Here is a 14220-nt window from a genome sequence, read left to right as displayed (position 1 = left end):
GTAATTTTAACTATTATTTGCCAAAAAGAGATTGAAATCATTTCATTAACTCTAGTTTGCAAGCAAACCCTATTTGAAATATGTTATTATATATCATATTTCAAATGATACATCAAGTAACTCTTTTATGTACAACGATTAGTCCAGATAAATCATAATAAAATAATTGTAAGGTACATGTGAAGTCTAAGATTTTCTTTTTAAAAGAATTCTTATGAAAAACATGGGACTTCAACATATAAGACGTGTTGTATTTATATGAGATAGACTAATAATTGTTTTATTAATTAGATATTATGTAAGAAGCCAATATTAGGAATTGATGAAATAGTTACTACAAAGTACAAACAAGAATTTAGCAAATAGATTAGAGAAAATTTAGGTTTCGTGTCTCCTTTGCTATCACGAACCCGAAGGCTTGATATTTTTCACAAGCTTAGACAGTAAAATAGTATTTTCTTCACGGAGTTGGATTGCTTTCTTCCACAGTTCTGCGTTTTCTTTCAAGATGTTCATGTTCTCCATATACAACTTCAAGTTTTTGAACTCCATCTCCTGTTTCATCTTTTCATTGATGCGTCTGTTCATCACAACAAAAACAAATTTGTTTCAATAACCTTACAGAGAAAAAGAGGAAACATTTTGTATACAAAGGAGAAAGTGATTCATGTACCTGTTAAACCTATGAAGTCGAACTTGTATGTGTTTTCGAACACGATTTGACTTCATTTTCCGGGTAGGGGAACTAAGAAGAGGCGATGAGACACATTTTGAGTTATATGTGCACATTTAGAGGTTGTGTTAGTTTCCCTTTTAGGGATGAATACTAACATGAATGCCTAAGTTGTTGGTTCCTGCCTCCTTTATAAATAGGACAACTATGTATTTTTCATTATTAATTCAAGAAAATAGCTAGAGTAATAGAATTTATTATCACAACATATCTCTATCAAACAACTATTAAATATATTAAAAAATTTAGTATGTGTAATGATTAGATGCGAATCCAGACCTTGGTAATTATGGTGTTTGCATTTATTTCAAAACTGGAGACATTATTTTAACCTTGTGTGTAGTGGGCCAGTATACATGTGTGTAACAAAATCAAAGTATTATTACGTTTTAGGTATTTTAACAAAAGAGTTCATTCATCTATGGTGAAAATGAGCCGAACTATTCGTAAACTGTTCCCGATCGACTCTTTAAAAACTCTATTCGAGCTTGAGTTATACAAGCCGGATCCAAATTCGAGTTTAGTTTTAGGCTCATTTATTAAACGAGCTTGAACCCGAACTTTATCTGTCGAGCTCGATTAGACTCGCAAGCTTAAACAAGCCAATGAATATTTATATAATATAATTTTTAATTCTAATTTTATAGATTAATTACCGGGCTTAAAAATACAAATAAGCTTATTTTTTTACTGCCGATCTTAGGCTCATTTAGGCATGACATACAAACGAGTCGAGCCCGAGCCAAGCTCGAGCATTTTAATTCATCCACGAGTCGAGCTTGAGCTTTGAAAATTAAGCTCGAATTGAATCGAGCTCGAGCTCAAGCCCCATGAATTTTAAACGAGCCGAGTCTGAGCCTACCTGAGCTCGAGCTAGACTCAGCTCGTTTACAACTAGGGATGAGCAAAAGGACCGAACCGGCCGGAACCGGGAACCGGCTTCGGCCAAAATGAAGAACCAAACCGGCCCGGCGGTTCTACCGATTCCGGTTCCACCGGTTCCTACCGGTTCTTGTCGTGTCTTCAAATGTTGGAACCGGCCCTCGAAAAATAGCATCATACGGTTCCGGTTTTTACCGGTTCTACCGGTTTTTGTCGGTTCTACCGGTTCTACCGGTTTTTGTCGGTTCTACCGGTTCCGGTTATATCAGTTCCGGTTCCCGGTTCCAAAAATCAACAAAAATAACGTTCCGGTCCCGGCCCAACCGGTTCCGGTTCCGGCCGGTTCCCCGGTCCATATGCTCATCCCTATTTACACACCCCTACATCGAACATAATTTATGTTCGACAACCAATTTGTAATAGCTTTAAGGCTTTTAAATTAGGATTTTATCTAAAAGCATTTTATGTTTTGTAAGATTATGTTTACAGATCCTACAAAAATAAACATATATTTGATTTTTCTCTTAGAGCCTTAGATGTGGAGAATGTTTGATTTCAAATTAAATAGACAAATTTTTGATTGTCAACTATATAATAAAGCTAAATAGGTGGGATTTGTTCGTGTTAAGAGATTATCATCCTAGTCGGAAGCTTAAGATCTTAATATTCATATTGCTTTAGATAAATCACAATGTGATCATAATTGTTTTTCGCTTGTAAAATCTTAAAATCATAAGATCTTAAGATTAAAATCGAAATCGGAGCAATCTTGCATCTTATGATTTTTTTTTTATCTTTTAGTTATTTTTAAAATCCAAACTAGCAAAATAAAGTTTGAAAATATAGGTTTAATCTTTCTTCATGTTAAATTGAAAACTCATAATACATAATCTACATCATGCTTCTTATTTAGAGCTTTTACATTTTATTTTATTTTACACATTTAAAAAAGATAGCAACTATTTTTATCAAATATTTCTACACGAGTAAATCAACAACTAAAGATTTAAACTACGAGTTAATTTTTGAAATATACTTTATCGAAAACACAATATTGGACCAAGTGTTTCAATCAGATTTGATTTTAATAAATAAACGGATACTGTTAAAATATAAATCAATTGGTGAAGCGATCAAATCTAGGTATTTTCTAGCGACCTTTGGAACCTGCCCATCCGTTGATGGTATGGTAGCTGTAGTAAATGCGTATAGGCCTAAACCTGTCTTAGAAAAAACGATGTTATGGAATGCCACCTAGATAATTCTTGGTGACTTTAACGATGTCCAGAGACTAATTAAAGGATCAACTCGACCTTTTGTAAATTGAGTGCTAATTCTTTCAATAGCTTCATTGAAAGAGCTGAATTATTCGGGGAAAAAGTTGAGCAAGTTAGATAGATATTTGGTATGTTCAAATTTCATTGACAAGTTTCCTATGGCCTTATCTATTGCTCTTCCCAGAGATCTTTCAGACCACTCTCCTGTGATCCTTAAAACGAAGATTGAAGACTTTGGTCCTCCCCCATTTAAGTTGTTCAACTCATGGTTGTTGTGAGATGGCTTTGATCAGGTGGTACTTAAAACATGGGAAGAAATCAAAGGATATGGTGTTGATGATGCTTTCTTAGCTTGTAAACTCAAACACTTGAAGGGTGAAATCAAGAAATGGAGGGCAATTGAATTTCAAAAAGAGAATGAGAAACTTATGAACATGAAAAAAGAATGGGAGGGATCGACTCAGTGGTGGAAACTAGGCAATTATCTTATCTTGAAATCGAAGAAACAGTTAGAGGTTTTAGCAGGATCTCTAAACTGGAAATGCTCGCTTCTTTGGATCTCATACAGAAACCAAGGATTAAGTAGGCAGTACAAGGAAAGGAGAAACCATATTGATGGTTTCATGGCGAAGGAAAATGGGTATCAAATCCCAACGAAATGAAAAATGAAGCTGTGAATTTTTTCTCCAATAAGTTCCATGAAAAATGGGTGTATAGACCAAGATTTAGCAGCTAATTATTTAGAAAACTATCTTCGACTGATGCTGAATTTTTAGAGTCGCCGATCTCACTCATTGAAATAAAAATGCCATTTGTTCATGTGGTAGAGAGAAAGCCTCGGGGTCGAATAGGTTTACCCTCAATTTCTTCAAAAAAAAAATATAGGTAACCATAAAAGATGATGTATTTGAATTTTTAAAATATTTTGAAGGTGGGTCAAGTTCTCAAGGGGTTGCAATGTCTCTTTTATTACACTAGTTGCGAAGAGTAAAGACCCACTTCATCTTGTTGATTATCGTGCAATTAGTTTAATTGGATCGATGTATAAGATCATTGCAAAGATCCATGCTTTGTGAGTTAAAATGGTAACCGAGAGTGTCATTAATGAGGTTCAATCCGCCTTTGTAGAAGGGCAAAACATTTTAGAGGGGCCACTCATTGTAAATGAGATCTGTTCGTGGGCCAAGGGAAACCGAAAAGAAATTCTATTGTTCAAGGCAGATTTCAGTATGGCTTTCAACTCTATTAATTGGGGATATCTTGAATATATAATGCCCCAAACGAATTTTGGTTGAAAATGGAGATTGTGGATCCAGGTTTGCTTGGAGTCTGATAGAGTTTCTATTATCATTAATGGATGCCCTACTAGTGAGTTTCCAATGTCAAAAGGGGTGAGACAAGGGTACCCACTTTCCCCTTTCTTGTTTATTTTCGCGATGGAGGGACTAAATATTGCATTGAATTCAGCGACCTCCAAAGGTATATTCGACAGGATTCAAATTCCAAGTTCTAACATTTTCTTGTCCCATCTCTTATACGTAGATGATGCTTTGTTCTTAAGGGAACGGTCGAAGAGGAATATTGCAAACTTGGCTAGAATCCTAAGATGCTTGTATGTATCTTCTGTCTTGAAGGTCAACTTCAACACATTCAAAGTCTATGGCATTGGTGCTCTGACCCATGAAGTCGTTAATTGGGAAATTCCTCTAGGTTGTGAATTGTCATCACTACCTTTCACATACCTTGGGGTCCCGGTAGGAACAAATATGAATTGAAAGGCTTCATGGAATCCAATTTTGGATAAACTACAGGCAAAACTATTGGTTTGGAAGGCAAAAACCTTTAGCTTTGGTGGTCAAATTACACTTGCTAAAGTTGTCCTTGGGAGTCTCCTTACATACTATCTGTCCATTTGGTGCCCCGATTGGAGTTATTAACTCTGTAACATCCCAAAAATATGATCCAAACTTTTCATTTTAAATCAGTAATAAAAACCATTAATATTATCAATCACATAAAGTATAAAAACCATGTATCATAAATCAGAGTAAACCCTCCCAGGCTAAAAAATGGTGTGTGTCATGCGATCACCCCGAGCCCTTCCTTTTGCTTGTAGAAGTACCTGAAACCAAAACTGAAAACCGTAATCACGAAGCATAGTGAGCTCCACAAACTACCACATACTATACACACAACATATCACATAACTTCGGGACTCCGCCCAGCTGCATCGGGACAAACCCGACATCGGCTTACCCAGCATCGGGCTTACCCCGGCATCAGACCGCATCTGGCATCGGACCTTTTCCGGCATCAGGCTTGCCCTGGCATACATAAAACATATCATGCAACATAAAATAAGCATATAACTTTCATCGGGCTTTCCCTGGCATACAACATATCATATAACATAAACACATAACATAAGCATATAAACATTCATCGGGCTTGTCCCGGCATCGGACCGGAGTTTGGAACATACAACATATAACATATAGGCTAACATACATTAGGCTTACCCCATCATCGGACCGAATCCCGAAACACATAACACATAACATGCAAGAATCACAAAGATATCAAGCATACATAAACATTCCTCGGGACCGCCCCGACATCGGATTGTAATCCGGAAAGCATATAACCTACATCGGGTCATACCAGACATCGGACCGTAGTCTGGAACTACTAACATCTACACGGGCTGACATTGTGGCTTTAGACTTGTTCCTACTGGAGAAAAGTCACCTCTCCAACTGGGTGATGAACTTGTGCATGAGGAATCTCTACTAGCTGCTTCCACGACTCCCCAGCTAATACTATACAATAATACTTCGTCAAAAATCATGTAATCTTGCTTAGGGTAAAATGACCATTTTACACCTGGTCAAAGTCAACATTCTGGTTGACTCAACTCATCGAGTCAGCCTACTTACTCGCGGAATCCCAAGTCATGATAACCCTAGTTTCGCGATCCATCTCACCGAGTCAACCCCTTAAATCATCGAGTTCTCGGGCTACTACTCATTGCGATTTATCGAATCAACTCGTCGAGTCACCCTCAGACTCATCGAGTTCTAGCATGATCAGAAACGGGACAATACGTCTCAACTCATCAAGTTCCTCTTTGGACTCGACGAGTCCCCCTGTCTGTTTTGGCCATCTTAACAGATTAAGCCCCTACACTCTATTCACAAGCTCCATACTACTTCTACATGCTGGGAATGTCCTCTTAAGGGTAAAGTTTCCAGCTTTACACGTTTATAACCAGTCTTAATGGGTTTAGTCCCAAACCCTAATTCCTTAAGTTGCAAATCTTTGTCCATAGGCCTTATCACTCCAAACCAAAATGTAAAAACTGAAATCTAGGTCTTAAACACCCAAAGAACACGTAAAGTCTGAGACTTTACATCCATGCATGGCCATTTTAGGCTAAAAAGGCCATGATAAATTCCTTAAGCTTACATGGGATTTCCATGGTCATAAAGTTGACACCTTTTGATGGGTTTTGAGCATTCTAACATTCTTATGGTGTACATTCAACCCTATAAACCTTGGATATATGTTTTCTCTATTATACACGTAAATATTCAATATTCCAATGTTTCATCCTAACTAGCATAATATGAAGTAAATACAATACAAGAATCTAGTAGAATGACATACATTTTGATGGAGCCTGAAGTCTTGAACCTTTAAGAGCTTAGTGCCCCAAGTGTTGCACCTAAAATGGTTCACACAACACTAAAAACCCTTGGAATAATTAAATAACATGATTCCATATTAATATATTAGAACTTATAATATATTAATATAAATCATAAGTATCCTTTTTTCTCATTTTGTCTATCCAATTATTTCGATGCCATGCAACCCAAATAGACAATTTCAAATCGAGTCAAGTACATACCAATTATAGTTATGGACTTAGAAACTAATCCAACAGTCTCCCACTTGGATAAGTCTAAAACTATTATTGCGTATGACTCCAAAACCCGACTAGCAATCGTAGCTCTTAAAGCCGCTGTCGAACTCTGACCTAGTCAATGACTTGTCCATTAGATAAGGGATCATATATTCCTCAATTCTAGATATCATATGGACTGAGACATGGATTATAATCATTCTCTCTGTCCATTTGTTGTTTCCTGATTTCTTATTTATAACGACTGACTAATTGAACAAATCAAATCAGTCCAGGCTTGGCAAATCACTTAGGGGTGTCATCACTAAATCATCGAGGGGCCCACAGATATCGCTTTTATCCCTCCAAGGGTAAAAGGAATGGATAAACTTTCACCCATGTGTTGTCTTGTACTTACTGATCAAATTACACACAACGATATGTTTTATAACAACCAAGTTACTGGTTGCATTTTCATATGTCAATGTGCAATTGATGTGCAACTACAACTCACACATCTCCGTTTGAAGAATATAAGATATTATCGTCTAATGATTCACTAGTGATAAAATCCATGAAGTGATTCAAATGAGCGTGGGTTGAATCCAACACTTGAATCTCATTCCAGGAGCACTCATGAACACTGCAGCCACTTTGTCCCAGATAAAGTACAGACCCTTCATGACAGTCTTTCCTCAATACCTACTTCCACAGTATGATCGACTGTAGATAGTTTGAATAACCTAGTTATTCGGGAAGTCAAAACATTCAAAGTGAAACACAAGAATAATCGAATACAATAGGGTCTCAGAACTTATGAATATAAATAAAACACCTTTTACTTATCACCATATTGATTACACATTGTTCATTGCATAATGTTTCAAATAATCAACTTAATACTTGAACTAAAACGATAGTCATGCCATGCTCCAAGCATGCACACTATGTTTGTCTAAATAATACTTATGTCATACACCAAGTGTGGACACTATGTTTGTCTATGATCCTTACTTTGTGGAATGGATCAATTGAACATAATTCCAATGATTCTCATTTCATAATCCCAAATCCTTATCGTAAATGTAAGAACTCCAAATTCCTACCATTTACCGAAATCTGTTAGATTTTAAACTTATATGCATTGATCCTCTTCTAATGACTATGCACACAGTCACAAAGCTTGGCAACAGACATTACAAAGTAGTCTAATGGAGATCAATTCCATGTAAACAAAGTCTCAAATTCAAAGTACATTCCTTTGAACATCCTTCTTGCATTAAGTTTTTCTAATCTTACACAGATTTAAAAAATAACTTCCACCTATGAAAACATTTCCATATTACCATTTTGACTATCACTTCTGAACAAGAGCTATCTCTTTTCAGAATATGTTAATATGGTCCTTTCCAAAAATTTACACCATACTTCCAACTATACATTAGCAACCAATCTTTGGTAAAACCTCAGATTGTCCTCAACAATTGCTTAATCATTTTAATCATATCCAATTCTAGACCTTTTCCCCTCTTAATGCCCTACGTATTTGGAAAATTTAGAAAGGATAAATATTATAGCATATGTAATCGATCCTATACTCGAAGCATATGGGACACGATTTATGATGTCTCACAAAAAGACATGATCCAAGACCATTATTTTGCTACAATACTTTTCCATGTTTTCATAATTTGACTATGAAGAGGTATGTCGTAATCATAATCGAATTTGAGAACGCAATATATATAGAATTTCCTCATGTTGAACCATTCTAACACAAAATTCATATATATATATATATATATATATATATATATATATATATATATATCCTTAACTAAAGATGATTAAAATCTCAATCTAAGCTTATATATATATATATATATATATATATATATATATATATATATATATATATATATATATATATATATATATATATATATATATATCCTTAACTAAAGATGATTAAAATCTCAATCTAAGCTTTTAGAATTGAAATGAAGTATAATTTCCTCTCAATTATAGCAAAACAACTTTTCCCAATTGAAACTTTTGTTTTCTATAATTAACATTGCTAACTTGCAATACTTATCATAATTATCATGCTCCCACTAACATGATAATTATTAGCATAACACTTATTAGGGGTGAGCATAATAACCAAAAAACCAAACCATAACCAAATTAACCAATATAACCGAACCATTTTAAAAACCGTTGGTTCAGTTTCTAGTTTTTTTTAACCGATAACAAACGGTTCGGTTATGGTTTTATAGGTTAACCGAACCACTATTAACCGAACCGCTAACTTTATATTTTAATACATAAAAGTTACGGATTATATATAAAATAATAAAGTCAAACTTAATTAAGACCCATTAAAAATTTAAAATATAATTCATTAATCCTCACTTATCAGGAGACGAACGTGCAATCAAACCATCAAAGGATGGTCAAATTTCCAATCATGCATTGAGTTAGATTATTGATTAATGTTGTAAATCTTAATTGGCTAATTCTATAATTTGTAAACATTATTCACAATTAGTTTAATCTTCACATTTATAATCATAATCGGAGGCTTCTCACACCGTTAATTCTAATCAAAGATTGTTTCGACTTTATAGTTCTATTCGAAGGATTTTTTAATCTATAATCCAAACTTCTAGGTAAGTTAAGTTTTTGGTTCTTCTTGACTTTGTGATATATTAAGAATGTATTTATTTTTTAAATTTTCTGTTTTTATTTACTATTTTTGACTTAATCACATTGAATATATATATATATATATATATATATATATATATATATATATATATATATATATATATAAGTCATTGGTTTTTTTTATCCAGATAACACGTAATATAAATGTTTAGCTATTTTATTGTATAGTTTTTTATTCAATCGCATTGAACGTGTATGAATGTTTAGCTTTATTTTAATGTTAATATTGATTATCAATATATGAAGTTATTAATGCCAAAAAAAAAATTAATGTTTTATATTTTTATTAAATGTTTTTGAATTTGAATGTGACTATGTGTTATCTCACTCTAAGTATCAAAGATACACATTTTATTATATTATGATAAGCTAGGTTACAGACATTGGTGTCGATGACTTTTTTGTATTCTTTTTTCAGTTTTATGCCACTATACTTTCGTCATTTAGATTATTTTGAACATTATGGTTAACCAATATTAACCATTAACCAAAATCGTTAACCGACAAAAACCATTAACTATAACCAATATTAGCCATACCCAATGGCTACCAAAATGCATTAACCAATCATAATGGTTATGGTTCGGTTTTGACCAATAACCGAACCAAACCGCTCCATACACACCGCTAACACTTATGCTCCCACTAGCTTCAACATGTATCCATAAATTAGTTGGACTTTTAGAAACCAATATTTTATTAACTTTCTTACCAAAGTTCAAATTTCTTATACGAGATGCTTTGATAAAACTTTATCAAAAGCATACACCTTTCCTTAGATAGCTCACATGTGTGTCTAAACAAATTTTAGAACTATGAGAAGGGATTCCGTAATCATAGTTTCAATTGTTTAGACCTTTTCCATTTCTCACTAGTCCATGTTAGTGTGTCGGTAGCACACACGCTCCACTAACGATTTTGAGAATGCAAATATCACAACTGCTATCTACTTAAAATCTACTCAGTGAAAGCATTTCATCACCATCAATTTCATGAATTGAAGAGAAACCTTATGACACTTAGATTTTATGGCGTATGTGTGTTGGATTAATGTCTATGTTCATAACTATATTTGGTATGTACTTGACCCGGTCATGCATGCTCCTTTTAGGTTACCATCATCAGAGCAACTTGACAAGGTAATTTAAGGAGAAAGAGGATATTATGATTTATTAATATATTATAAGATTAATATATTAAAAGAGAAATCATATTATTTAATTAATATTGGTCATAAATTAATTAGGAATTAATTTGGTGACTAAAAGAGATTAATTAAATAAAGGGGTATAAACTGTCAAATGTATGATAGTTAAGTTTTGGGCTAAGGATACCTAATGGACTAAGGGGGAACGAAATTATGATGAAGGATCATCATATTTTCGTCCAAGGGCCTTATTCCAGAAGGTTCCTTGGGCTGCTTGATGGCTAAGTTATCCATTAGGGTTTTTACTGAAACCCTAGCATCCAGCAGTATAAATAAGGACCCCTAGCTCCCAAATTCGGCCACTTGCTTCCAAGGAAACCCTAGGGCCGAATTTAGCATCCTCCCATCTCTCTCATATAGCTTCCTTCTTGCTTGTGGTGTTTGTAAGCCATTAGTTACAATTGTGACTCTAAGCTCCAAGAAAGAAGAATCAAGCTTCCATTGAAGAGGTAAACATTTAGATCTGATTCTATATGTTATTTTTTTGATATATGTATGTTAGATTAGGGTTTATAAGTCTTGGATTCATTGCATGTACAATAGCACATAGGATTGTTCTTATGTATAAAACCCATTAATGGTATCAAATCCATGATTGGTTTCTGTTGTATGTGATGCTTTAACTGTTTGATAGTTGAAAATCATTTTTTCTTGCCTCTGCCCGACTCAACTTGGCGAGTCAGTATCTACTCGACGAGTTGGCCCGACTCGGTGAGTCCAGGACTAACTCGGCGAGTCTGTGCGTCTGGCAGAAGATATTTCGGGATTTGGTTGCTATTTTATCATGGGATTAATGCCTAAATCGTTTTCTGAAGATAAAATCTGATTTTTATTGTAATTGAATGATTATCCATGCCAAAACAATAGATAATTCCAAATCTTTTTTTAATAATAGTTTATTTATATGATAAATATGGATCATTTATATTATTTGGTAATTATCTTGTAACTAAAATTGGATTAAGTCAAATATAGATAATTATGAAATTAATTGTTTAATTTAAATTATTTGTTATTTAATCCCTTTTGTTTTGAAAAGTTCAAAAATTGTCCTCAAGTTTTGAAATTTAAATTTTATGATTAAAAGTTTAATTTTAAGTAATTTAAATTTCAAACCCTTAGAGTTTTACATGTTTAAAATTCAACCTTGTACTATTATATTATTACAAGATTAATATATACATATGTATAAGATTAAAACTAGTCTTATCGCTAGTAGGCCTCATTCACGAAGCCGATCTATAAGGTGGGTATAAGGTTGCTGCCTATAAAATGACGCTTAATGGGTGTACACTCACACCCACCGCTTGCTTGATTGGTGGAGGGTCGTTAGACGAACGGATAGGATAGGGCACTTAATACCTCATTAGAAGTATAATGAATATTGCAAAGTAACTAACATGTTTTTACAAATTCCCAATCTTAGTTACTTTAGGGAAAAATGTGAAAATGATGCTATTCCATGGAATTACACTTTGTACCCTTGTCAAACGTTAGTGGAGCGTGCGTGGTTAACCGGCATACTAATTTGGGATTGAAATTGATGGAAAAGGGTTGCTCGATGTTTATCATAGATCAATGGAGCATGCATGGCTAACCGGCACATTGATTAGGTGCTAGAGAAATTGAGTGCACCATGTTGATTCGCATGGTTATTCACAACTTGTTTGCGATCCTCGTCATCCCAGTCGCAAATTTGAAGTGCATATCGAGATTTAAACATGCCATTGAAAAGTTCAATGAATCTCAAAAGATCTAGGAGTTTTCGAATACATTTAAAACTTAATCTCTTTTTCGTTTTTAATGGTGAGAATTAGTGAATTGTCATTCACTTACCTTCAAATTATTTACTTTTAGAGTACGGCATCCCTTTCTAAGTTGTAAATAATGTTGTTGGGTCCTAGCTCTAATTTCTCATTTGGGTGTCTAATTATGGACTCATTTCTAATCAAACTTTGTTCCTTTTTCTTTTTCATATGTCTGCTAACAACAACAACAACAACGCTTCTGGGTCATTCTCGCTGATGAACCTATGTCAAAAGGTGACATTTGATGGCTCAAATTTCAACGAGTGGATGAGGTACATTCGCATGATCACTCGCTACGAGGACAAAAAATATGTCCTCGATGAAAAGCTTGAAAAGATCATCCCAGATGTTGCTAATCCTAAAGAGTTGGCGGCCTTTGAGGCCCACGAGCGTGATGCTACGAAAGTTCATTGCATCATGCTGCCACCATGAACCTCGAACTCCAAAAGTCCTATGAGGACATGTATCCATATGAAATGCATCTGACCGAGGAGGAGAGTACCTAAGTCTTGAGTTTCACGACTATCTAAAAGAATGCGGAATTGTTTCGCAATTGACGACTCCAAGAACGCCACAATTGAATGGTGTGGCTGAAAGACGTAATCGGACCTTTGTTGGACATGGTTCGTTCTATGATGATTCGGACTTCGTTACCAATAACTTTCTGGGGGTATGCATTAGAGACTGCTACCCACATCCTTAACTTAGTTCCCACCAAGAAGGTTACCAAGACTCCTCATGAGATGTGGAAAAGGAAAGCTCTCTCGTTGGCACATATTAAGGTTTGGGGTTGCGAGGATTTCGTATGACGAGAGACTCACGACAAGCTCGAACCTCATAGTGAGAAGTGTTATTTCATCGGCTACCCACAGAAGTCTTTTGGCTATCTTTTCTATAGACTGAGTGACAATGTTGTCTTCGTTGCTAGAAGAGGAGTTTTCCGAGAAATGGAATTGATAAGCCTAGAGGACAGTGGGAGGAAAATTGATCTTGAAGAAATTCAATAGAAAAGCGATGAAGGAACCTCTAACACTGGCACTCAACCCGGCGGAAACTCCTGTTGAGCCCGTTGACGAGTCCTTACCTCTTAGACGTTCTAGTAGGGTTGGTGTTCAACCCAGTTTTATGGTTTTCATATTACTACTAAAGGGGATACGTTTATTAGTGATGAAACACTAATGAATTTGGACGACATTCAGTCCATGTACGACAACCAAGTTTGGAATTTGGTTGATAATGTACCGGGTCGTAAGACAGTCGAGTGCAAGTAGATCTTCAAGAAGAAGACGGACATGGATGGGAAAGTGCACACTTATAAAGCGTGATTGGTTGCAAAGATAAAGTCTATTAGGGTAATGCTTGCAATAGCTGCGTTTCATGATTATGAAATCTGGCAGATGGACGTGAAAACTGCTTTCCTTAATGGGAAGTTGGTTGAGGATGTGTACATGAATCAGCCAGAGGGTTTTGTCGATGTGAAACATCCAAATAGACTGTGTAAGATTAAGAAATCCATTAATGGATTGAAACAAGTGTCTCGCAGATGGAATCTTTGTTTTGACGAGAAAGTTAAAGAGCTTGGATTTCTGCGAAGCGAAGATGAATCTTGTGTATATGTCAAAGCCAGTAGGAGTATAGTGAGCTTCCTTGTATTGTATGTTGATGACATACTACTCATA

At 35.0% G+C, this 14220-nt stretch overlaps 1 long non-coding RNA gene across 1 annotated transcript; it reads right to left on the bottom strand.

Annotated features, from left to right (window-relative positions):
• Positions 1-367: 367 nt before the first annotated feature.
• LOC145033370 (uncharacterized) lies at positions 368-899 on the bottom strand. The gene is made up of 2 exons (XR_013677510.1): positions 674-899; positions 368-580 (listed from the first exon to the last, which is right to left on the bottom strand). It is a non-coding gene; the product is annotated as an uncharacterized LOC145033370 (long non-coding RNA).
• Between the last annotated feature and the right edge of the window lie 13321 nt (positions 900-14220).

The sequence above is a fragment of the Lactuca saligna genome, chromosome 3 (assembly GCF_052625555.1).
Source record: "Lactuca saligna cultivar CGN05327 chromosome 3, ASM5262555v1, whole genome shotgun sequence".
NCBI lineage: Eukaryota > Viridiplantae > Streptophyta > Magnoliopsida > Asterales > Asteraceae > Lactuca > Lactuca saligna.
Note: the sequence above shows the minus strand (reverse complement) of the source record. Positions and strands in the feature narration are given on the sequence as shown.